The sequence below is a fragment of the Quercus suber genome, unplaced genomic scaffold (genome assembly GCF_002906115.3).
Source record: "Quercus suber isolate HL8 unplaced genomic scaffold, Cork oak 2.0 scaffold_837, whole genome shotgun sequence".
NCBI classification, from domain to species: Eukaryota; Viridiplantae; Streptophyta; class Magnoliopsida; order Fagales; family Fagaceae; genus Quercus; species Quercus suber.
The window spans coordinates 196,952-223,327 of NW_027070267.1; the positions used below are offsets into that span (position 1 = coordinate 196,952).

At 34.7% G+C, this 26,376-nt stretch overlaps 1 long non-coding RNA gene across 1 annotated transcript; it reads right to left on the reverse strand.

Moving 5' to 3' along the window:
• Positions 1-4,817: 4,817 nt before the first annotated feature.
• Positions 4,818-8,694, reverse strand: LOC112026918 (uncharacterized). Its single transcript, XR_002884401.2, has 2 exons — positions 8,303-8,694; positions 4,818-5,408 (listed from the first exon to the last, which is right to left on the reverse strand). It is a non-coding gene; the product is annotated as an uncharacterized LOC112026918 (long non-coding RNA).
• Positions 8,695-26,376: the final 17,682 nt, after the last annotated feature.

The following is a 26,376-nucleotide window of genomic DNA, read 5'->3' on the forward strand; positions in this document are numbered from 1 at the left end:
TTCTTTTTTTTTATTGAAAAAAACTAAAAACAAATTACAACTAGGGGATGCCCCTTGGCCCATGGCCCAGGGGGTTTTTCCCCCCCTTTCCCCCCCCCCCCCCCCCCAAAAAACCTCTCTTTTACACTTTGCTTCCCTTTCTTATATATCACTCTCTTCTTCCTCCTGTTGATCATCTATTGGCTTCTCTTCTGACCGTCTGTCCCATCAGAGGTCGTATCCGTGCTCAGGTGGCTCACCCTAATCGATGTTGCCTTGTCAAGGGGTTACATCCCCATTAATGTGGCCAGAAGGGTTAGGTGAGCGTATTCAATGTCGAGGTGACAGTTCGCCCAGGGCTTGCCCCTTCTCCGTACTTCTGTCGCCGATGCATGGCATTGGGCCCTTCTCCTCCTCGGATATTCAAGGAGTCCTGTGGTGGGGCGGTCCTTGTGTTTTCCGGGGTCTCGAACGACCGAGGATAGGGTCATCCTCGGACCCCTCATGCGCCCTCGGCGTGGGCCATTTGGGCCTGGCTTGGAGTGGGCCAAGGCTACCCGATTTTCTGGCCCCACAAAACTCATTAATATCTCACTAATAAATAAATTTATACTCAAATTTTATTTAAAGATATCAAATATATAATATTGTTACAATTGTCGAATCATACTTTTTTAGTACTTGATTGCTTCACTCAATGAAATAATGTTTATTTTACCTCAATATTAGTTCTTCTAACTGTTTTCTTCTTTTACTTGGTTAATAAGTATTTATTCAGGGGAAAAAAAAAAAAGTAATACAATGAATTGGTTTTAATTTGTAACTTTGCATCTAAAAAAATAAATTCTAAATAAAAAACAAATATCAAAAGATAAATAAATCTTTTATTAATATTTAAAATATTAGAATATGCCCACTTAACGTAGTCACTCTAACCAGAATTCACAAGTACGAGATTACCAATCATGTCCAAGAACAACTATAACCCAGAACATGGTCCTCTGAGCAGCCAAGTAGAGTGGCCAAAAAGACCAACTATTAATGAAGTAGATTGTAGCTGCTGCCAATACAAAGACCACAAATTCATCTCCGGTAAAATGACTTAGCAGCAGAGACCACGGATTCTTGGCCCAGCAATTCTTGGGAATGGCAGCTCGGGTCGCTGCTATCTTAAATGGAGGCTGAGCACTTGGGTTGAAGTCATATTTTTCGCCAACCCCATTAACACCATTAGTATGCTCAACTTGTCTCTGCATTTCTTCAACAACTGGTTCTTTCATTGGAGGACTTTGTTCTGGTGGTAAAAATACTGATTTGTTTTTTATTGTTGGAAACGTAGTGGGGAATAAGAGTTTAATTTCTAGCGGGTGATTAAAATAAGAGAAATGCTTACGTAATATTTTTATAACAAATTTTAAGTAATAAATTATTATTTGTTGTTATTAATAAATAAAAAAAAATCAAATTAAAATCTGTAACAACCTAGGGCTTGTTTAGTGCATCAATTTAAACACATGATCTCAGTTTTTAAATAATATTACATGTATTTCTACACACTTTTTTTTCAAAAAAACTTAAAATGGTTGTTTACACATAGATACCAAACCATTCTAAAAAAAAAAGTACCAAACAAACTCCTATTACCTTAAATTTATTATAAAAATGTTGTAAAAATATTAAAAAGGTAACACTTCTTTCCAAACAAAGTTTTTGCACTCTCTCCTCAAAAAACACCGCATGTTTCTCTTTCATTTTAATATTGAAAGAGAAAGATGAAAAAATTTTGTAAAATTTATTACAAAACTAGTACTAATTCGGAGACTTTGACTAGCATATCTTTCTATCGGATTCATATCCCATGCAATACCTAGGGTATTGCACGGTGTGCAATTGCTTTAATCCTAGCCATTCAATTGATCTAATGCTCAAGAATTGGACAACTCAATGAGACACGTCAGCGATCCGTGTGAGCCCTCATTTATCTCTGCTCTTTCAATTTCTCCTCTCTCTCTTCTTCACACTTACCCTTATTCAAAAATTTCAGAAACTCTCTCTGACTCTCTCTCTTCCATCCAAACATGCCTTAGAATCTCTCTCTCTCATGCCTAAAAAAAAAGGCACCAGTGATGCTCCGGTTACCTCTCCACTGAAGAATGAATGTGAACCAACTGTGTTTCAACTACCCACCCAAATGTGATTAGATCTAGTAATCAAATTCATGAATTTTTTTTTTCTTTGTGTGATTTCTTTGCCAAAGATCATCCCTTTGTTTCATTTATAGCACTAAAAATTATCTATTTCTTTCATTGCTTTTTTTTATTTTTATTTTTAAATCTGATTCATTTATTGTTGAATGTTTTTGAGATTTTTATAATGGGTATGAAGCCCAGTACCAGTAGAGTGTGCGTGTGTATCAATGGCCAAGGACTGGCTAGTGGAGATTTTGTTAGGTTATGTCCTTTGACGCCGATGTTTGGTTGTTGGGTTTATCGGTTCCTTGTGTTATGTTTTTGTTTTCATTTCATGAGTTTCAAGGGGAAAAAAAATTAGTGTTTACTGTGCAATCTTGTTCATAGCCAGTGATTTAGTTGTTACAGATCAATTCTTAAACATTAGTTGAACCTTGGTGTCTCTAAATTTTATGACACTGTTACTTTTATCCAAAACAAATATTGAAAATTCAAAAATAAAAAGCATCAGGTTGCTAGATTTACAAAAGAAAAAAAGGGGATGGCATTTACAGACATTTTGTATGCATGCTATTCTTGTAAAACTCCCATTAAAGTAGAAAATATTTGAAATATATACATCATCTGAATTCAAATTAATATATTGGGGCCAACTGACAATAGTGCCAATTGTAGTAGGGATGTCCATATGGTTCTCATTTCTTAGTAGATTGATAATGTTATAAATAAAAAATGGTCGTAATGATATCTATGCTTGGTTATTTTTCAGCTACATGTTTAAACTTTTGCTATAAAATCTTGAATGAACTATATCTAAGTGTGTTAATACCCATTGAGATCTCTATTTGCATGGTTTCTTTGTCTGGAAATTTATGAGTTAAAACATGAAATCCCTCTTGAGCTTCCATTTTATTGAATGTAAACATCAATGTCTGTTGTGGCACACACCAATGCTAGCATTTGTATATGCATATAACAAACTTCTATTATGTTACTTGTGAGTGAGTGTGTGTCAATGGCCAAGGACTGGCTGGTGGAGATTTTGTTAGGTTCTGTCATCTGATGCCAATGTTTGGTTCTTGGGTTTATCGGTTCCTTGTGTTATATTTTTGTTTTCATTTCATGAGTTTCAAGGGGAAAAAAATATCCTGTTTATTGAGATTGTCTATCTAGCATATAAATTCATCTAGATTTCAGATGCTCATCCAAAAAAAAAAAAGTGATTATAGAACTGGTATTATGATCTTTTTTCCCCTATCCTTGATTTCTTTGCCAAAGGTCATCCACTTCAAAGAAGTTTCATTGGAATTTTTTTGCTTGTTTTCTTTACAAAAAATCAACTTCATTGGCATTTAACAATTTGGTTTGAGTTTAAGATTATAGAAAACAATGTAGGGAAGCTTAGAAACACATGAATTTAACAATTTTGTTTGGTTTTCTAAGATTCAGCCCTTACCTGGTTTGGGTTTAATATAATCCCTTTTGTATTGTGGTTTGGGATTGGTAGCAATTCCTTATTTTGTTTAATTTTTTTTTTTTTTGGAAATGCACAAAAATTGTTTGTGAAAATAAGTTAATAACTATTAGAAACTTTGAAGATTAATGGCTTAATGCTAAGCCATTTTATATGCAAGATTTGCAGTTTTCAGGGAGATTCATCAAGTTGATAAATGTTTCGAGCTACTCTCCAAATGGGCTGATTCCATTAACTTTCTGCTCACAAAAGAGATGTGAATTGAGGCAAGGAATAGAGTACAGGAAATCTCTCATGTTTACCATGCCATCAAGGAGGGATTGGATTTTTGACCCCTTGGAACAATAGTCAAGGAGGTCATTGTGTAGTTTAACACAAACCATCACAATGGAATACCACTGTAGTTAATAACTTTTTTTTCAATTGGCTAATTCCAAAAGCAATTTTGGTTCTGGGGAATGCAAGAATCAGTTGATGGCTTTATTTTGATGAATATATGTAATGTATACAACTTTGTTTTGCGAATAGCATGTAGTGAAGGAGTTCTGTTACTAGCTTTTTAGGCATTAAATGTATTTCAAAATTTTTATCCTTCTAAATGGAGTTGTTCTTTGTGTATGAATTTGCTTGTAGCAAATAATAAAATTGAGAATGCCATAAAAACACAAATTATATTAATATCCACATGATCTTGACTTTACTCTTCACTTGAATGCTATTTTTTTACATGATTAGCAGCATTTCTCTCATTATTAAGTACTGCATCTTCTATGGTATCTCATGCCAGGTTCCAGCCACATATATCAAAGAGATCTACAAAGCAATTCTAACCAAACGCAAAAGCTACAAAAGCTACAACACTACCAAAGAAATCTCACAAATTATAGCCAAATGCAAAAGCTACAAAAGCTGCAAAAGCTACAACACTACCAAAGAAATCTCACAAATTCTAGCCAAATGCAAAAGCTGCAAAAGCTACAGCACTACCAAAGAAATCTCACAAATATGAATGCTGCAACTCACATATATCAAAGAATCAAACCACAACACCTCTCTAATTTTATTAACCACAGCCCAAAGAGAGAGGTAAAGCCTCTTTTACAAATTGAATTTGCTATAACACTTTGCTTATTCAAGAGTTGTAAAAACTCAAAGCCTTTAAAGATGAAGAAAACTAAATAGAACTTAGTTTTCTTATTGATGAGTAAAAGTGATTACAAGCAACTGAGAATGGATAGAAAAAATCTAATCCCTTATATACAAAATCTGGAAAAGAAATAAGCAAAACTAACTAACTTCCTTGATTAAGCAGGAAAACTATTTTAATCTAACCACTAATTACAAGCTAACACGTGGACTTAATTCATAATAGAAATTAGAACTAATCTGTCTAAGCATTTCACTAAAACAATTACTAAAGAGATTGCAAAACACAGTTGTGTCACTAAGTGTCATTAGGTCCTCATTTACACAAAACGACTTCATTTCTTCTTCAGTCTCACTCAATCTTCTTTTGCGTTTGGTACTCTGGACTTGTATCTTCATTTCAACAGTAGTTAATATGCCAAAGTTGGTTTCCAAATTTTTTTTGAGTCTTCTTTTGCACACACACCTCTCCAAGGAAAAAAAAAAACAGAAGTTGGCTAGATCCAATAGAGATACACGTAGCTTAAAAACAATGGCCTTTCATGCTTCCAAATCATATCAAGATTAACATTCACAACAACTGCCCTCCCAAGTATGGAATGTGATCCAATGAGCAATATCTACATGGAAAAAAAAAAAAGTTAAGAAAAAATTAAGATATCTAGGCCAACAATTTAAGTAAACTAACAAGTAATAACACCAATAGTGACATCAAGGAATTGCAAAAGGTAATAAAAACTTAAAAGCCATTTCAAGGAAAGATCCTTCATATAAGTTCATGATATTTGCAAAAAATTTAAAGCACACAATTCCAGGAAGATAAGGACATGCCTGGTCCTTCTCATATACTATAGCCTACTCTCTTGACATATAAAATAAACATATTGTAGGAACATATTTGCAAGAAAATGTTTCCCGAATAGCCTATTCTCTGGGAATGTGACGAGGCTTTTCTTCTATTTTTAATTCCTCCTTTACTCTATGTTCCCTTTTTTTAAGGAAATATTTGAAAACAAAATGTAAGGTTGAATTTAATCAACCATCTTGTTGGCTTTATTCCATGCCAAATTTGCTTGTATTTTAGCATTTAGTAACCCTGTATTTAGGTGGGAATCTTGTAAGGGCAGTGAGTGAGAGAGTGTGAAGAAATGCTCAAGATTCTACAAAGAAATAGGGACTCGCGACTGGATCTCGTGGGTGGCTCGCGGCTTGCAAGTCGCCAAAAGTTGCACATGTGCCAAGCATGCCAGAAGCTGAAGAGTCACGTCAGCTGTTGCACTACAGGATAAAAGTCTCAGGCTGGCCAGGCCGTTAACTCGCGGCTTGAACTCGCGACTCAACCCAGTCGCGAGGTCAAGTCGCCAGAACACCATGTTTTGAAAAACCTGACGTTTTACATTCCATTCTCACTCTAGTATAAATACCCCTCATTCCCACGAAATGTAGAGAGATTCCAGAGAGAATTTTGAGAGAGAAACCCTAGATAAAACAAGATTGCCTCATCCACAATCTTCACCCAAGAGACTCTTCAAATTCCTCTACTCTCTTCCTCTCCATTGATACATCTGTGAGAGGTTCTTGACCAAATCCTTTTCCCACGATACTCACGTTTGTGAGAAGGTTCTTTTGGTGCTAAGGAAAGCAGTTTGGAAGGGACCCATGACTATTGGTTAATGCTATAGTTTATAGTAGAATCTGGTAAGCTAGAAAAGAAAAAGGTTCGGTGTAACCTCGTTGGAGCAAGAAGTTTGGAGGGCTTAGGTACCTAAGTAGATTAGGCTTGGAGAGTCTATTGCTGTTCATGTATCCCAACTACATTTTCTAGTGGATTATTGACTGCTTGGAGGGCAACAGAGAGGTTTTACGCCGAGGGCTTCAATTTCGTCTTCGATAACACATCGTGTGTTGTCCTTGTGTTTGCATCTCTCTTTACTTTATCTTTACCATCTAATTACTGCTGTGTTTGTGATTATTTATGGTTTAGATTGTTTACCAATTCTGTTATAAGCTTGATTATCTTTTTCCGCACATACATTGTTTAATATAAAGCTTGAATTGGTAATTTATTGTTTAGGGGTCTAAACATTCATAGTGTTTTCAACGCTATTTGAAATTTCACAAAAAATGACCACTCTAAAATTAAAAATGCAAAGGGAGTTCAAATCTCAAAAATTCTTGAACGCGGCGAATAACAGATTGGAAGAAAATTGTAATCATAGAAAACTGAACTAGATGATCATAAGATTGAATGCCAGTTAGATTGGGAAGATTATTTAACATCTTATGAACTCAACTTATCGTCTTCCCGTTACTAGTTTGAATCTCAACTTCCTCTCCATTTACGTTTACTATTTGTCCATCAATCCAAACTAATTCTAGATCTCCAACCCAAACGTGAGAGCCAATAACAATGTTCTTTGGCATGCCCTATAGCAGTTGAAATTTACAATATTATACATGCTTAAGATCAAAGCTGATACACAAATAAAAATTTTCTCATCATTTTTTTAGGGTAAGAATAGAACACACACACACACACACACAAGTAACATAATAGAAATTTGTTATATGCATATACAAATGCTAGCATTGGTGTGTGCCACAATAGACATTGATGTTTACATTCAATAAAATGGAAGCTCAAGATGGATTTCATGTTTTAGCTCATAAATTTCCAGACAAAGAAACCATGCAGATAGAGATCTCAATGGGTATTAACACACTTAGATATGGTTCATTCAAGATTTTATAGCAAAAGTTTAAACCTGTAGTTGAAAAATAACCAAGCATAGATATCATTACGATCATTTTTTATTTATAACATTATCAATATACTGAGAAATGAGAACCATATGGACATCCCTACTACAATTGGCACTATTGTCAGTTAGCCCCAATATATTAATTTGAATTCAGATGATGTATATATTTCAAATATTTTCTACTTTAATGGGAGTTTTACAAGAATAGCATGCATACAAAATGTCTGTAAATGCCATCACCCTTTTTTCTTTTGTAAATCCAGCAACCTGATGCTTTTTATTTCTGAATTTTCACAATTTGTTATGGACAAAAGTAACAGTGTCATAAAATTCAGAGACACCAAGGTTCAACTGATGTTTAAGAATTGATCTATAACAACTAAATCCCTGGCTATGAACAAGATTGCACAGTAAACACTACTTTTTTTCCCCTTGATACTCACGAAATGAAAACAAAAACATAACACAAGGAACCGATAAACCCAGCAACCAAACATCGGCATCAGAGGACACAACCTAACAAAATCTCTACCAGCCAGTCCTTGGTCATTGAGACACACGCACACTCTCCTGGTACTAGGCTTCATTCCCATTATAAAAATCTCAAAAACATTCAACAATAAATGAATCAAATTTAAAAATAAAAAAAGCAATGAAAGAAATATATAATTTTTAGTGCTATAAATGAAACAAAGGGATGATCTTTGGCAAAGAAATCACACAAAGAAAAAAAAAGTCATAAATTTGATTACCAGATCTAATCACATTTGGGTGGGTAGCTAAAACACTATTGGTTCACATTCAATCTTCGGTGGAGAGGTAACTGGAGCATCACTGGTGGCTGTTTTTTTAGGCATGAGAGAGAGATTCTGAGGCATGTTCGGCTGGAAGAGAGAGAGTCAAAGAGAGTTTCTAAAATTTTTGAATAGGGGTAAGCGTGAAGAAGAGAGAGAGGAGAAATTGAAAGTACTAAGCATTAAAGTCCAGTTTCCAGGGGTGCTTGGCTGGGAAGTTTCAACAGGGCTATTGGCTTCACTCATTCCATGGTGGCAGCGCTATAGGGCCTTAGAGATGGTCTCTCCTCAATCATTGCGTGGATATTTTGGCTACGGAAGAAATACATAATCCAAATTCCCTTGTTTTGCATTCTAGTTCTCTTTTTTATATTTTGTAACAGGTTTTAGCTTACGCTTGAGGTGTTATTTTTTCTAGACTTTGTACTATTTTAGCTTTTTTAATGAAATATCCGGTTTACCAAAAAATAAAAAGTCCAATGCTTCACATGGCTCTATTGAATGTTATGCAAAAATTTTGATCTAGAAATTTATTTGGGTAAATTGTAAAATAAACCCTTAAAGTTTAAGATTATTTTAATTTTATACTTTGAAATTTAAGATATTAGATTTATACTCTAAAGTTTGGTTTTGTTAGCAAAATTCCGTCATTAGTTAGTTTTGATTGTTAAGTTGATATATTGGCGTGCTGATGTGTTTTTTTTTTTTTTTTTGTCAAATCAGCCTCCCAAAACTACTAAAAATTGTACTTTAGTTCACATTTAAACTCATTTCTTTGTTTTAAATTAAATAACGTCATTTGGAGAGGTTGATTTGAAAAAACAAATACACATCAGTATGCTAACGTGTCACTTAATAGCCAAAATTAACAAAGGGTGGAGTTTTGCTAATGCTTAATGGAACCAAACTTTAGAGTATAAAATTTAAACAATTTCAAACTTTAGGGGGTGTACTTTGCAATTTACCCAATTTATTTTTACTATTTTATATACTTATTTTTCAAAACACCTCACATCAAATTATCTATTTTACATTATATTATATTTCATTAAAATATCCAATTTTCTTGATTTTTTTAATTGTTTCTCTTTCTTTACTCACAACAACCATCATCAATTCTCTTTTTTCATCATTGGGATATGTAAAGAAAGAATAAAAAATTAAATGCAAAATAAATAGTACCAATATAAATTTACACGATTACTATAACAATTATATATTTTTACACAATTTTGCATAGCCTGATGTAGGTAAATTTTAAATTTGGTTGGCTAAAATGTGATACTTTTTTTATTTATTTATTATGCAAACACTAATGCTAGTGTTCTTAATTATGTCTAAATGTTTTATCATAAAGATCATTTTCATAACTCTTTCGCCTTTTACTTTTTACCCTTCACTATTGTTATAATTCCAGCCCCATTGTTCTACACAGGGTTTTCAAATCAGGATTGTTCAAAGAACCGTAAAAGAAAGAGGTTTAAGGTTTTTGAGGTTCGACCGAGATCCAATTGAAGTCGAACTGTGATGATATCATAATTAATTAATATGAAAATAAATAAAATAAAAGTGAAAATTTTAACAAATTCAAACAAAAATAGTATTTAAAGAAGTTAAAAGTATATTTTGCTTAAAGATTCGATGATATTTCTCATAATTTACTACAAAAATTAAATAAATATCCTCTAATTATTTAAAATATTCTATTAAATTTGTAATATACTAATATAATTAGCCAAAACTACACGTATTATATACATTCAAAGGCCCTCAAAAAAAAGTTTATTTCATAAAAATAAAGATACATTAAAGTTTGAATATGTGGCAGGTATTAATCTAAAAAAACAAGTGAAAGTAATGTGATGAGAAACAAGTGTGTGACTGTGAAGGCTTGAGCTTTTGGCGGTGACAAACGAGCCCAGTTACTAGCCTTTTTAGTGAAATTTTTTTTGGGTGGGAGGAACTGTGAGAACCGTTCACGGTTCTGAGAACTGTGAAGTTCAACAGCGGTTCAAACGGTGCACAGCTGAACAAGGCAACGACACAATAGCAGGGGCAAAGTTGATAGAGAATAGAGGAGATTAATGGGAAGGGAGGGTATGTATTTGAGGGTATATTCGGCATTTTGAACCCATAACAAGTGAAACAGGAGAACATGATATCGTTTTTAATTTGCGTTTTGAAAAAAGTTGCCCGATATTGTGAATTGATAACGCTCTATTTTGGCGTTTTGTAAAAACACATTTCCTTATAAATCGCCTAGCCAAACAACTATAATTAGCGTTTTCATTAAAAAACACACGTTTACCCAACCAAACCGCCCAACCAAACGGGCTCTAAATGAGTTGAAAAATAATTTTTTAACTTCTCTTATTTAACTTACTGGGAGATAGAATTGTTTTCCAAAAGAAATTAGTGGAAAACAATTTTAAAAATAAGCTATACTTTTTATGTAGATTAAAGATAGTTTTTTTTTTTTTTAATAATTTTTTCTAATGCTACCAAATACTAAAAAATACATAAAACTATTTTTACAGAATACTTTCCACTGAAACAAACAGAAAACGTAAACTGTATAAGAGCATTAGTATTGGTGGTGCTAAAAAGCTATATTGCTATTTTTAGCACCACCAAATACAAAAATAAGACTACATTGGTGGAGCCAAAGCCAAATATTTTGGCTCCACAGCTACAGTGCATAACTGCTTTTGGCTGCACACTGTAGCTCAAAGGTAAAAAAAATAATAATATTATATTCGGTCTCTCTCTTTTTTATTTATTTTTTTCTCTCTTTCTCTATCCGGCTTCTCTCAATTCTTTTCAACTTCTCTTTCTCTCTAGTGCTACCCCTATCTCCCTCTCAACTGAACCAAGCCCTTTTTTGTGGTGTCACCTAGGTTCGTTGAGATTGCCATCACCAATGTGGGCTCGTGGTGGTGGTCTGGTGTAGGTTCGTGATGGGTTCGTGGTGGTGGGTCGGTGTGGCTTTGTGGTGTGGGTTGGCTGGGTGGGTTTGTGGTGGTGGGCCGGTGTGGGTCGGGTTTGTGTGGTTGGGTGGTTTGGATCAGTGGGTTTAATGGTGGTGTGGGTTGTTGACTGGGATCGGTGGTTGGCTGGGTTGATTTTGCATTTGGGTGTGTGTGTTTCCCGATCTGTATTTAGGTCTTTTTGTGGGTTTGGTGGCTGTGGTGGTGGTGATGGTGGTTATGTTGGTGTTTTGGTGGCTATGAGTTTGGTGGTTTGTTGTTTGATTTTTTTTTCCTGTGGGTTTGGTGGCTGTGGTGGTGGTGATGGTGGTTGTGGTGGTGGTTTGGTAGTTGTGGTTGTGGTTGCCGTGGTTTTGGTGGTTATGGCTGTGTTGGGTGGTGGTTTGTATTTTTTTTTTCCTTGCCTTGGCTTGTGGTTGAGGTTGTTGCTAGTGGAGTGGTGGTGGAGGTCGTTGTGGTTGGTTGAAAAGTTTTTGTGGTGAATATTTTTATCTATACTATGGGCTTTCTCTGTTTGGACCAGATTTTTTTTTTTTTTCTAGAATACCCCTAGGTTTAAGTAGAGACAAAATTAAAAGATAGTTTGGTAAAAAAACTTGTCCAACTTGCACTAAAACATTGCCAACAAAATAGGAATACTCTTCCACTAACCCACTTCTTCAAAGTAACTATACATTTATTTATTTATTTATTTTTAAATAGAAAAATAAGTTAAACAAGTCACGTTGCTACTACTTTTTTCCTTAAAAAAAAAACCCATGTTAGGCCAAAAACAAAACTAAATATCAAAAAAAAAAATTAATAGTTATAAAAAAAAACTAAACTAAATAGATATATACACCCTTTTTTTTTTTTTTTTTGATAAGTAGATACATCTTTAACTTCCACTAAAATGTTGTCTACAAAATAGGACCACTCTCTTGATGTTTTCAAATTGCTCTTCTATTTTTTTGTAAGTTAATAGTACTTATACTTGTGGAAGTGACCATCACACCAATGGTGTACGGTGGTTTTATCTCTATATATTAAGAAGATTCAAAAGGTTAGTTATTATCTTTTTTTTTTAAATACCCCTAATTTAATTAACTTATTCTTATCCTAAAACATAAAAATGAGGTTAAAATTGTAAATTGGTAAAAAAAATTACCCATATTTATAAAACTACCCAATGTTCTATAAAACTTCCCACTACCCCATTTACACAACCAAAACTACCCTATGTTCTTATAATATATATATATATATATAAAGAGTACCCATGTTCTAAAAAAAAAAAAAAACTTACCATAAATTCCTATTAAAAAAAAAACCTAATAAAAAAAAGAGTCTTATTGCACGCGTAAAGTGCGTTTAATGAGGCTAGTATTATTTTAATCAAATAGTTAAAAATATAAATCTATTGATATTAGGTGTATTATAAAGTGAGAAAGCAATATAGATGAAGTAGTTTTTTTGTAAAGGCATATTGTTAAATTTATGGTTACACTAATATGAATGCTCTTAAGAAAAAAAAAAAAATGCAACATTCTACTAAGTGCTAACTGACAAAATTGGAAAAAATATTTAAGGAGACGCGTGTGTTATAAATGGTTAGTTGAGCAAAATGTGGGACATGAAACTTCGTACAGAGTCTACAGACCTACTTGCGTTCTGTTCACCACAACTTACTACTTGTGGTCCACAAGTCAATAATAAGTTATAAAAGTCAGTATCAGTTAAAAATATTTAGTACTTTTAAAAGAAGAAATAATGGATTAATTTTACATTAAAAAATAAGTGTGAGTTAAAGAACTTCAATAAGTATGAGTTAAAGAGGTTTAAAATTTATGCTAAGAGTTAGGCTTTTTTAAATATACATTATTGTAAGTTTATTTTTAAAAATTTCATCTCTTCTTTTAGTGTATGTAAAAATACTTAGTATTTTTAAAATTAAAAAAAAAAAAAAAAAAAAAAAAAAAAAAAAAAAAAAACTATAAAAGTCAGGGGTATGCCGTGAGAAGAGTAGAGATATGACCAAACCAATGACTCATAATTGCACATTCTCCGACACTAAGCTATAATTCTCTCATAACTTTTGTTCACAAAATTTAAGACTTTTCAAAAAATTTAAAGCTAGCAACTAAAAAGAACAAAGAAAACAACAGATTTTTTTTGGTACAAAAAGAAAATTAATAAAACACTAATAACCTAATCAACAAATAAGACCTAAAAATACAATCGACTTCCAAATTTTTTATATAAAAAAACAACTTATTTTAAAAAAAAAAATTCTTTGCGCTTGTTGCATTAAACTATTTTATGCAAAAAAAATACTATTTTAAGTTTCTCAAGATTATTTGCGACATATTTTTGGAGACATTAGTACATAGACCCTAGTAATAGTCCATAAAATCCTAGAGTCATGAGCCTATGCTTTTGGAGAAAAGATCCAATGTTCTACAAAGCATTAGGAATTTTTTTTCCAAATAACATTAAATATCAAAAAATTTAGTTAGTTGTCACGTTTCAAAACAATGTTGTAAACTAGCATCTCGAGTTTCAAGATAAAATTCAAATTTTTAAGTCTCGATTTGTAAGTGGTGGGAGCTGATGTGGAAGAAAATCCACATGGAACTCGAGTTTATAAAACTCAAGTTTCACTTTTAAGACTCGAGTTTCACCATTTTAACTTCTTCTTCCTTGCGTTCTTCTGAGTTTTGACTTAGCGTTCTTGATCGTGTTCAATGGATTCGCTGCCATGGCCGTCAAGAACATTGCCGATGAAATCACCGACGTTTGAAAGCACGTGAGCATCAGCCACGATTGGAGCCACTCCTCGGTCCCGTCGTCGACGTTGCTGCCGCAAGCAACGCAAAGTGACTTCACGAGCGGGAGAAAGATCCCTCCAATTCTTCCTCTGTTCTTCGTCTCTGTTCGTCGTCAAATCGTTCCTCTGTTCTTTTCTTCAGATCGTTCTTCCTGTTCTTCTTTAGGTCTGTTGTTCTTCAAGTACCAAAATCGACAAACCTAGATTTCCCTAACCCAAGAGCGACGGAGGCAGCAGCGGCGAAGCTCCAAGCGAAGGTTTTTCTTCTTTGGGTCTTTGGTTTGATGAATTTTAGTTGTTTGATGATGTTTTTCTTCTCTGGGTTCTTTGATGATGTTTTTTCTCTGGGTTCCTTGTCTAGAATTTGCTTTAGAACCTCATCATCTGAAAGCTGTGTCAAAAATGTTTTTGCCTAAGAAAATCGAGTCTAAGACTCGATTTTGATTTGGTAGAACTCAAGTCCTTAAGACTTGAGATCTATGTGGCATTTCCTAGCATTTCTTGTCCAAGTCATCAAGTACAAAGTGAATCTTTGAGACTCGAGTTTTAAATAGAACTCGAGTTTTAGAAACTCAAGATGCTAGTTTGCTAAAACATTTCAAACGTGTGTTAACTTACTATATTACCCTCCCTTACTATGCTAGAAGCCAAATATCCTCAAAGCATTAGTATCGGATGTTTTAAAATATCCTATGTTAATATAATAAAAAGTTATTCTTTTCATTTTAACATAGCATTTAACATTAAACCCTGCATTTCATTTTCTATTCTTTTATACAACATATTAAAATAATACATATAAAACATTAAAATAATATTAACTCAAAACACAACCTGTAAATTTTGTGATTTGTACCCCTTTTGTGACACATTGGCATGTATGTTAGTTTAAAAGGTGTGTGGTTGTATGTAAAACCAAGATGTAGGTCTACGTGTCATGTGAGATAGATATAGAAAGCAGAGTAGACATGTGACCATGGAAGCATAGGCATGCAAAAGATCAAGCAACAACATCAGCATGTGAGCACCATGGCTTTCAGACTCGAACCGGACTGTACAGTCCAACCGGGTAATCGAGAACCTCTCACCAACACGGTTCTTTTAACCATCGAAATCATTCTATGCATAAAAGAATGAAACCGTTCAAACCACGGTCGAACTGCCCAAATTTGAAAACTGTGAACGGTTCTAACGGTTTAGATCAACGCTTTTTTTAATTAATTTTTTTTAATAAATTTAGAAGCTCACAGCACCTTATCACCATGGTTGAAGCTTCAACCATTATGAGATGCTGTCCAACATTGAAAATATTGAGATCCATCATCTCTATCTCGCTAGCTCTGTCTCTCGTTTGTTATTTGTTCAAAACTTCTCTTCTTAATCTTCTTCTTTTTCTCTCTGTCTTGTTTTCCTGTCTCTACTCTCTAGATGTTGCATAAACTGGTTTAAGAAAACTTAAAATAAATAAATAAATAAATAAATAAAAAAGTATGAACTGGGAAGTTGAAGTGATAGAAGAAACGAAGGAAAATTAAGAAGATGAAAGAAGAAAAGATAAGAAGAAGACTAGAGGTAAATGGCTGACTTGTTGTAGAGATTGTTTTAAGGGTGTGGTGCAGATTAAACTTTGGGAAATGGAAGCCTTGGGGAAATAAAAATAAAAATGGGTGAAGATGTCTTGATGAGACCAAACGTGATATTGGCAGGTGAATGGAGGGAAATAAATAGAAAAAGGTTTTAAATTTGTACTGGGTTAGAAATTAACGTAATGATATTTGTACATAATTTTTTTATAATATTTTTACAATAAATTCTTATATTAGATTATATTTAACTTAACGTTAATTCTATAATAAATTCACCATAAATCTTAAGTAAAAATGTTTATTTTCAAAATAAATTTCTATATTTACTTGAAATATTTTAGTTAAATTTTTAATTTTTACTAATTTAATATATTTATTTATATTTTAAATAATTATTAAACAAATTATGACATCATCACGGTTCAACCTCGGTTTGATCTTGGTTTGACCTTAAAATCCTTGAACCTTTCTCTTGTACGATTCTTTAAACAGTTCGAGTTTCAAAACTATGGTGAGCATGGTAGAGATCAAGACATTAACATCAACACATGAAAATGTAAATATGCAAGTATGTAAGGATAGGAACATTTGAGCATACAAGTGTGTGTGCATGTGTATATTCAACCATGCATGTACATAAGCACACACATGTGGATATCAAATAGGATTGCGCAATCAATTTTAAAGTCTTATGATGCCAAATCTCAAAAAATTTGGCATGGAACTACAATTTCTTTCTAAAAATGAGACGGTATGGTAATATATGTAAAAATATTTTCCTTATATTTTATTCATCTCTCTCTTTCTACTAACTCTCTCTCTCTCTCTCTCTCATATCTTTTCTCTATCTTCTCTGCTCTCTCTCACCTCTGTTTTTTCTCTCTTCTCTCTGTCCTCTACTCTTGAAGCAGTGCTGGTGGTTGTGGTAATCTCTGCCAATCATGTTCCTCTGCTCTTGTTGCTCTGCTACTTGACAATCTTGCCGATCCTTTTGTTTTTTCTTTCCAATTTGGTTTTTTAGGCAGTGGCTCATGGTGGCACTGATTTGGTAGTGTGTGTGGGCTTGGGCTCAGACTAAAGAAGGGAAAGAAGGGCGTTTTTTGGCTTCAACTATGTTAAAGATGGTGGTGGTGGGGATTTTGGGGAATGGGTTGTGCTTTTAGGCAGTGGCTCATGGTGGCACTAGTTTTGGTGGTGGATGGGTTGTGTGGGTTACGATGATTGGGTGGTTTTGGATGTGGGTGGTGGGATGTAGGTTTTTGGTGGTGGTGGTGGATTTTTGGTGATAAGGTTGTGATTTTACATTTTACAATGGTGGCGGGTTGTGGGTTTATGGGGGGGTGTGGCTGCTGCAATAGAATATGAGAGAGAGAAAGAGAGAGAGAGAGACATGAAGAGTGTTTGGGGACCACAATTTGACTCTTTACAATCACTCTAAAAATAGGTCTGCGTGGCGTGACGTCAAATGCCATAAAAGATTTAAGTGTGTCTTCTTCATCACCAATTGGTTTTGAGATGGAATGACATAACTCATGATTCGACAAATGGTATCAGAGCCAAGGTCATGGGTTCGAGTCACGAGAGAGTCATTGTAAGGGAAGGATTGTTGGGGGGACCACAATTTGACTCCCTACAACTAATTTAAAAATAGGCCCACTTGACGTGATGTTGAATATCATAAAAGATTTGAGTATGTCTTCCTTATCACCAATTGGTTTTGAGGTGGAATGGCACAGTTCACTGTCCGAAAAAGAGGAAGAGAGAAAAAGAGAGATTGAAATTAAGTAAAAAAATGAATAAAAGTGAAAAATAAGATATGTGTGTAAAGTTGTAAAATGGTGTGTTATAGTAGAAAAAGTAGTTTTTTGATGTATCAAAGGCTAAATTTCTAAGAAGAGCTGATGCTTGTCTCTAATGATTAATTATCAACATTATTTCCGAAGGCATGACAGGAAAGTTGTATTTGATAGTTTCTATTCTTCCAGATGCATGAGAAACCAAAAGATGCAATACACCTGTGAGCAAATCTCGATCTTAAAGTGAGACGGTTAGATACATTTAACAGCATTTAAAAATTTTATATACAAACTTGTGCACACAATAAACTACAGTAAGAGAAAAAACACAGTAAGAGAAAAGAAAAAAAGAAATTAAACCACAGTAAGAGAGAAAAAACAAAAAGAAATTAATCTCCAAAGCTCAAATTCAAACAGGTCCTCAGCGCTTCCTTCCAAAGTACCCCAATATTTACTGGTACTCCTATTAGCATGCTTTGCCAATGCCCTAGCTCCATGAGTCAAGGTACAATCTTCAACCTCAAGCCAATGAGAAAATTTACAATCAAACCATATAGAACTTTCATAAACCAGTCTGTCATGCCTCTCAGAATAAAGATGAGCAAGAAATACAATTATGGGGTTGCAAAAATATAAGTTTTCTTAACCATTTGACCAACAAAGCCTGTGTATAGTTGTCACAAAACTATAAAACTAAATCCATCCAGGGTAGTCTTAGAGGAATGATGTACAGAAGATGGATCTTACTTATTATCTACTTCTATTAAAGTTCCACGTTCCTGCTACTGTAATTGCTTACAAATTGGCCTTAGAATTTGTTCTTCAATCATTGATAGTTTTATGTAATGTACATGAAGTGCCAATGGAGAAGATAGAAAGCACCTGATGTAAAATAGACAACACAGGTCTTCCTGGAACAGCAAGGGCACTTGAAATCATGGTGCAACACAGGATATGGATTTATTGATCCTACCGTGCAATACGTGAATTGAAAGTTTTTTTTTTTTTTTTTGGAGAAGAATGTGAATTGAATGTTAAATATTTATTTTTAATCTTAGTCAATGAATTAGATTTAAAAAAAAACTTTTATATCTTAATTATTTCATATAAGTTCCAAATCTTTTGCTATTCAAGACTGAAGGTAAAAAGTTTGATACTTTAGTATTTAACTGTTGTCTTACTTTTTGGCTCTAACTAAAAGATGTCTTAAAGCATCCACATAGGTGATGCTAAAATTATATTGCTATTTTTAACATTACTAACTACAAAAATAAGGTTGTATTGGTGGAGCCAAAGAAAAAAAATTTGGCTTCTCAGCTACAGTGCACAGCCAAAGATAATTGTGCACTGTAGCTCAAAGGTTAAAAAAAAAAAAAAAAAAAAACTATTTTATGTTGCGTTCACACTAATCAGATTATTTTAATAATTTTTTTCTCTCCTCTTTTCCATTTCTACCCATTGCTCCTCTCTACTCAGTCCTTACACTCTTCGTTTCTACCTATTGCCACCGACCAAGCCCCTGCCCAACGTCAAGCGAAGCCCCAGCCCAGTGCCGACCACTCTCTTTGTTCTCCATGACTCCACTGCCTTCTTTCTCTGCTATCTCATGCCCAGTGCCGACCACTCCAACAATCCTTTCCAAGATGATCGAGGCCCTTTTGTAGTAATCGTTATAGGCCATGTCTGCATCATCATTTCAGAATGCATCCGAGGAAGTGCGTTGACACTTTGTGTACTTCTTTGTGGTTGATTTCTTTAGAGGGGACATCTACAAACCAAACACAAACACAAAGAAACAAAGACAAAAACACACAAGGAACCAAACTTGATTTGATAAAAGTTAGTTCATAAACCAAAAGTCCTAAAAAGAACATGAAAACATAAAACCTAAAGCCACAAGATCATGTTTAAAGTGCTAAATGTGTAATACTACTTATCTAGCATGAGTAAAGTGCAAAACATGTCAAGTGATCAAGTGTGTGCATCACGTTTACATGTGGTGTGCTTGTGATGTGCTTGAGAGATGCATGAACAAAGCATGTCAAGGCACACATGGGGCAAAGTGTGTAAAACACACAACCAATATTTAAAACATGTTAAGAATGTAAAACATAGTAAACCCCAAAATTTAGTACTCATCGGAGTCCAAAACAACATCAAAATGCCATTTGGGCATTTCATCAAACACATAATGTGCATACAAACCACTAACATGTAAAACAATGCATGAACATGTTAAAATCTTACCTAAATACAAGTTAAAATGCCACTTGGGGCCAACACAAACACAAACAAACAAAATGGGACACAGCCTAATCAAGAAAATTAAAAAGTTTTGCAGAAAAATAAGTTTTTCCCAACTCTTTCAAAAGAAACCCAACCCTAGAAATCCTAGAATCTAAGGCTTAATCTAAGGACTCAAAAGTAAAGAGATGTTGAAACATACCTTAGATAAGTCTTAGAAGTGATTGATCTTGAGTTTTGGGTGAGTTTTTGAGAGAAAAGGTGTTTTGGCTTGAGAGAGGCGCGGAGGAGGCAAAATGAATAAATTTGAAAAACTGTCACTATTTACCTTTAAAAACTGCAGAATCGTGCTTTTCGCGGGTAAGCTTCTCGCAAAGTTACTCGTAAAAATGCCACTAAAGCATATAGACAGTTTTTGTGGGAAGCTCTTTCTCGCGAGCTAGTCGCGAAACTCTCTATCTGAATTTCTGTGTTTTTCCAAAATTTTCCATCCTCATTTTTGCGGGTAGGATCTTACTCGTGACTTACTCTCGAAAATGCCTTTTGAAGAGTTTTTTGAACTAAAATGAAATAGACTGTTTGGACAAAACTCTAAACACTTTTTTCATACTTAGAAACTTCAATGATCACACTAGGATAATGAAATCCGATATGTGTACTTGTTCTGATACCAATTGAAAGCTCTGAGTTGTGTAAAAACACAAGAACTTATTTAGACCCCCAAATTAAAATTATGGCTAGATAGCTTTTACTCTAACTTGTACTAAGTGTGGAACAAGAGTAAAGAAGTGCAAACAACCATTATCACTACCCTAAGCCATATTCATCCATTATCAACAATAAAAGGAAAGCTTAAGAGTAGGGAATAGAGATACAAACACAAGATAACACCGAGTCGTGTTATCGAAGAGGAAATTGAAGAACTCAACGAAAAACCTCTCCGCGACCCTCCAATTCGATCTACTAGAGAATAAAGTTGGAGTACACGAATAACAAAAAACCCTCCAAGCCTAGTCTACCCCATGTACTTGAGCCCTCAAAGCTTCTGCTACCAACTGGCTTCTTGGAACCTTGTCTTCTCTAGCTTTCCGGATCCTGCAATTCAACTCAATTGCATCCATCAATGAATGGCTCCTTCCAATGCTTCCCAGCAGCATCAAATTCTCACTTTACACTCTAAATGGGTGTAATAAGTGTTTGTGCTATCAACCTTTTAAGGATATAGAGATGGAGAAGTAGGAGTTAAGGAAAACACAAGGAAATGTGTAGATGATTGTGGGTATAATAATCTCTAATTCTTAAGTGTATTTTCTAGGGTTTTCTCTCTGAAAAGAACTTCTTAAAATTTATGGGTAATGAGGGTATATATAGTGTGGGTAAAAACTTGGTAAAGCAAACATAACATTTTGCCAAACAGAAAGTTTTTCGAGTACTTCGAGGGATGGCCTTTCTCGTAAGACACTCGCAAAAACCTCTAGGCTAGTATGACTCTTCATCTACTAGTCGTGTGCACTACATGTGACTCTTTCGTGGGTAAGCTTCTCACGAGACACTTGCGAAATTCACTTGTTCATCCTTTTAAGCTTGAGTCTTCACACTCTCTCACACTCATCCCTTACAATTGAAAACCCACATACATACAAGGAAATATGATTGAAGAGATTACAATCAAATTTGGCACAAAATTAAAACCAACACAAAATAGTTGTAAGTTACAACTTTACAATCCTAGAGTTTTGTCTTTTTAGTATTTTCATGTTATGTAGCCTCTATAGGCAAAATAAATTATTGTTAATAAAATTTAATGTTTTCTCTATTTTTTTTTTCTCTAGTGGATTTCAGATTTATCACTTTGTGGATTTAAAGAACCTTTCGTGAATTCGAGGTTTACTACCAAAAACTAACAGTTTAGTTTCTGTTCCATTAAATAGAGCATCGTTTGTGCTTTCTTTAGGCTTCCACAACATCAGCATTTGCAATATAATTGTCTACAAATTCTGCAATTAGATAAGCTATTTCAATTTTTGTATTTCCTAAGCTTCCTTTAGGAGCAATTAGGTTTTCAAGAGTTAATTGTTGGTGACTATACCAAAAATCTTTAATTAAGACTCAAGTTACATACCCCCTCTTCCCTTCCCACTAAGAGAGAAAGAAATTTCAGGGTTATAGATGGGACTTATTAATGAGTCTTGTTTAAGAACTAAATTACCAACGCTTATAAAGTTATAATTTTCAATTTAAACTATTTTGTTATGATTTTTCAAAAAGAAACCTATAAAATGATTGGCCCTAGCTCCACAGCTTTAGGTACCACTTATGGTGTAGACAAGGCAAAGCTTCTTATTATCCCTTACAGATAAGATTGGTCCTCTTTTATAGCTTAATTGCATAGCCGTAGAGAGGTGGTTTTCTCACAAACAAAATCCGAGCTTTTCTTCATTTGACTTAATGATTTGAGCATTCACAATTGTGATGCTATAAAATTTAGCTCTTAGCAACTCAAAAAACTATTTATTTTAACACCATGTTTTATAATATACCAAATATCAAAAGTTCTAATTTTTTACCACTTAATTTAAATATTATTATTTATTCTTGCAAGAGCAATTATCACCAGTAAACCTCTTTGTTCTTAACCCAACAAACCCACACTCACTGGTAGCCACCACTATCTGTAACAAAAATAAAAGCATAAAATAGGAAGAAAATAGTGTGCCACCACCCACAACCTACCACCACCTCCCCTACAACATCTGCCAACACTGCAACCTAGAACCCACTGCCAAAATCACAACCCGATTTCAACCCAAAATCAAGTCCCAACCCACAACTTGATCTCAACCCAAACCGACGGACCAATGAATCCACCCTAACAACCCACCACCACCACCAGCAACAAAACGCCCATGACCACCACTACCAACAAACAACCCACCAACAACAAAACAATCTACAAAAGCCATAAAACCTAGCAACCCAAATCACCAACACCTGCCCACGTTGTTGCCAATTCCAACCTCCATTACATGCACATGCCGTCGTTGATCTCAGCCATCCCAATCTCAATGCATTTTGTTGAGATAGTTTGAGATAAAGGAGGTAAGCATGGGGGGAGAAGAAGACAAAGAGAAGGAAAAGAGAAGAAGGAGAGAGAAACAGAGAAGCTAAAGAGAGAAAGAAGAAAGAGAAAAAAATATTTAAAGGAGAAGAGGAGAGAAAAATGGAATAAAATAATTTTTTTATCACTCTAGAACTACAGTAAAGTGTTAAAGATGACAGTTTACTATAGGTTAGTTGCTAAAATTTTAGTTTTAGCACCATCAATGTAACATGTTTTTTAGTATTTTGGGTGCTAAAATAGCTTTTTAGCAATGTTAGCACCATCAATGTGAATGATTTAAGATGTTAGTGTAACCTAAATAGTTCCAAAATGTCTTACAAAGAAAGTGATTCCTTAAAGCATTCATAGTGATGATGCTATATTGCTATTTTTAACAACCCATTTCACAAAAAACCTGTTGCATTGATGCTGCCGTTTCTAAAATTTTTGGCAAATGTGCTATAGCAAATTGCCATATATGGCAGTCTACTATAGCTCAAACATTATACAAATAACAAAGCCTTGACCAAGGCTCAAGTTTGTTATACTCATGTGGCTGAAAAAGAACGAAACAAGCAGAATCGAAGGAGCGAAAGTGGTGATAGTCTGGAGGTGTCCCAAAAAGGCACTCATATGGAGTTTGATTTTGGATAACAGGACTTGGAATGCGATTAATAGCATGAATAGCATGAAGAGCAGCTTCACCCCAAAAAGGAGTAGGAACTTTGGCAGAAAGAAGGAGAGCACTAACAATGTCAAGAATATGACAAAATTTTTGTTCGGCTCTACCATTTTGCTAAGAGATACTTGGACAAGTTAGTTAATGAGCAGTGCCATAGGAATGCAAAACAGCTTGGAAAGCATATTGAATGTATTCAAGAGCATTATTAAATCGAAAAATTTTGATGCGTTTGGAAAACTGAGTTTCAACCATTTTTGCAAAATTAGAATATACTTGCAATAATTCAGAACGATGTTTCATATTAAAAATCTAGCTATAGCGAGAGTAATAATCAACAAAGACAACAAATTATCGAGACCCACCAATACTAGAGATAGAGGAAGGCCCCCAAACATCAGAATGAATAAGGTCAAAGATATCAGTGGACATTGATTCACTAGTATTGAAAGGCGTAGCTAGTTGTTTTCTTAACTGATATGAAACACAATCAAAATTTTCTGTAAACACTGAACCTAACAAACCTCTAGAAGCTAATTATTGTAGCCGAGAGGAAGATGCGTGACCAAGTCAAGCATGCCAAAGTGCAAGGGAAGGAATTGAAGAAACTGTAGCAGCTACAGCAATAGACACAGGAGCAACAAGTGGAAGACGAAGGTTGTCCATGAGAAACATACGACCAACTCTGGGATCGGTCCTAAGCTCCTGTCCCGTCCTTAGATCCTGCACAATACACCTAGAATAATCAAAGATAATGCAATAACCCAACTCAACTAATTGTCCCACAAAAAATAAATTGTAAGAAAGGTTCGGAACATTAAATACCCTAGGAACCGAGAGGTTGGAGGTCAAAACAAAACCTATATTATGACCAGACAATGTGGAACCATTTGTTGTGCGAATATTAAGAGGGTGTGGTGCAGGTTTAAGTTCAGAAAATAAGGACGAGTGAGGTATCATGTGATTGCAACAAGCAGAATCCATAAGCCAAGAGGAAGGAGACATACCAAATAGAGTTGAAAGAGAAGAGTAATAAAATGCATTACCGACCATATGAATGACATTAGCGATGATTTTTTTAAGGTCATCTGTGGACATGGTGAAAGTGTGTCCTGAAGACTTATACTGTGCAGAGATGGGAGCCATTGGTTGGACACTCTCAGTGTTAGCAACAGTAGCAGTAAAAATTGAAACAGTTGATTTGTTACGATGATAGCAAGTCTCAATATTGTGGCCAAAACGTTTGCTGAATTGTCATCGACGATTATTGCAACAAGAAGAAGACTTGTCCTTATTCTTCATTTAGGGTCCTTTTGGATACAACTTATTTGCTGAAAACTGAAAACTGAAAATTGAAAACATTGTAGCAAAATAATTTTTAAATGTGTAAATAATGTTGTGGGACCCATTTTTAATGAAAAAATTGTTGAAAAAAGAGGTTTGTGGGTCCCATAAATAGTGCACGAGACCCACTAAACAGTGCCATTCCAATGCAAATTTTGGCTGTCAACGAGGTGGTGGGTCCCGTGCACAGTGCATGGGACCCACTGGCAGGTCTATGTTCACGTGCTTCTCAATTTAAAAAAAAAAAAAAAAAAGGCGTGAAACCATTGAAACGCCTGAAACGCAGACGCGGGTAGAAATAATTTCTACACAAACGCACACTTAGAAGCAAAATATGCAAAAATGGATTGCAAAAATGAAATCTACACATAAAACTAGGTAAAGAGCACCTAGACTGCAAAACATCAACTATGGCAAAAAGTCAACGATCAACGCAGGTTAAAGTCAACAAATAAAGTCAATGCTGGTCAAGGTCAATGGCAATAGGTCAAAGATGACGTAAGCAGCTTACTTGCGGATGACGTAAGCGACTGACTTCAAGATGACGTAAGCGATGACGTGTTAGTGACGTCAGCTGATGACGTGGCAATGATGACATCACCTAGGGCTGACATGGCATAAATGGCGTAATAGATGACGTCAGCAGGTCCAGATCAAGTGCGTGAAGAAGAGTGACGGCGCGTGGAGGTATGTGAGGCGCGTGGTTTGTCTCGCCGAAACTTTGAGCGGCACGTGAGAGCGCGTGGAGGCTCAAATATGAAAGTTTCTAGCGAAGTTGAGTAGATCGATTGACGGTCTACATCTTGTGTTGTTATTGGAGGTCAGAGGTGACAAATCCAACAATGGCAGTGGTCTTGGCGGCGAAGAAGGAGCTTCTGGTGGTGGAGATTCAATCTTGAGGACCTCTAACAGCAGCGGAGCAGTCGAGAGAGGGCACTGGAAGGGCTTACTGACTGCAGAAGTTGAGGCAGGGGAAAATACCAACAAAGACAAGACTACAAGACATAAGAAAATTAGAGCAGTGGCTCTAATATCACGTTAGAAATAATAAATAATTTGTATTGTATTTCTCCAAATAATAAAATATACACGAGTGCCTTTATATAGGAGGCATATGTGTACAGTACAAGTAAGAGTATAGTACAAGAATGTGTGCTATACAAGTAATCTAATTGGGCCTAAAGCCCACAACACTATATACGTTAACAATTGCAAAAAAAAGATCAGCACTTGAATTTAAACACCACACATTTGTTGAAATGGATTAAAGTTCCTGAACCAATTCTGTGACCATAAAAGGTAAAAATTAATGCAAATCAATCGACAAAGAAACAATGAGTGAAATTACCAAACATACAGAAAATCCATCATTTAACTTTGGAAAAATTGAATTAGAAAAGATTATCAGGATCCTAGATAAAATTTAATATATTTATAATTCAAACTTATTTTGGATAATCAAACTATATGATAAGCCAGCTTATTTGCTT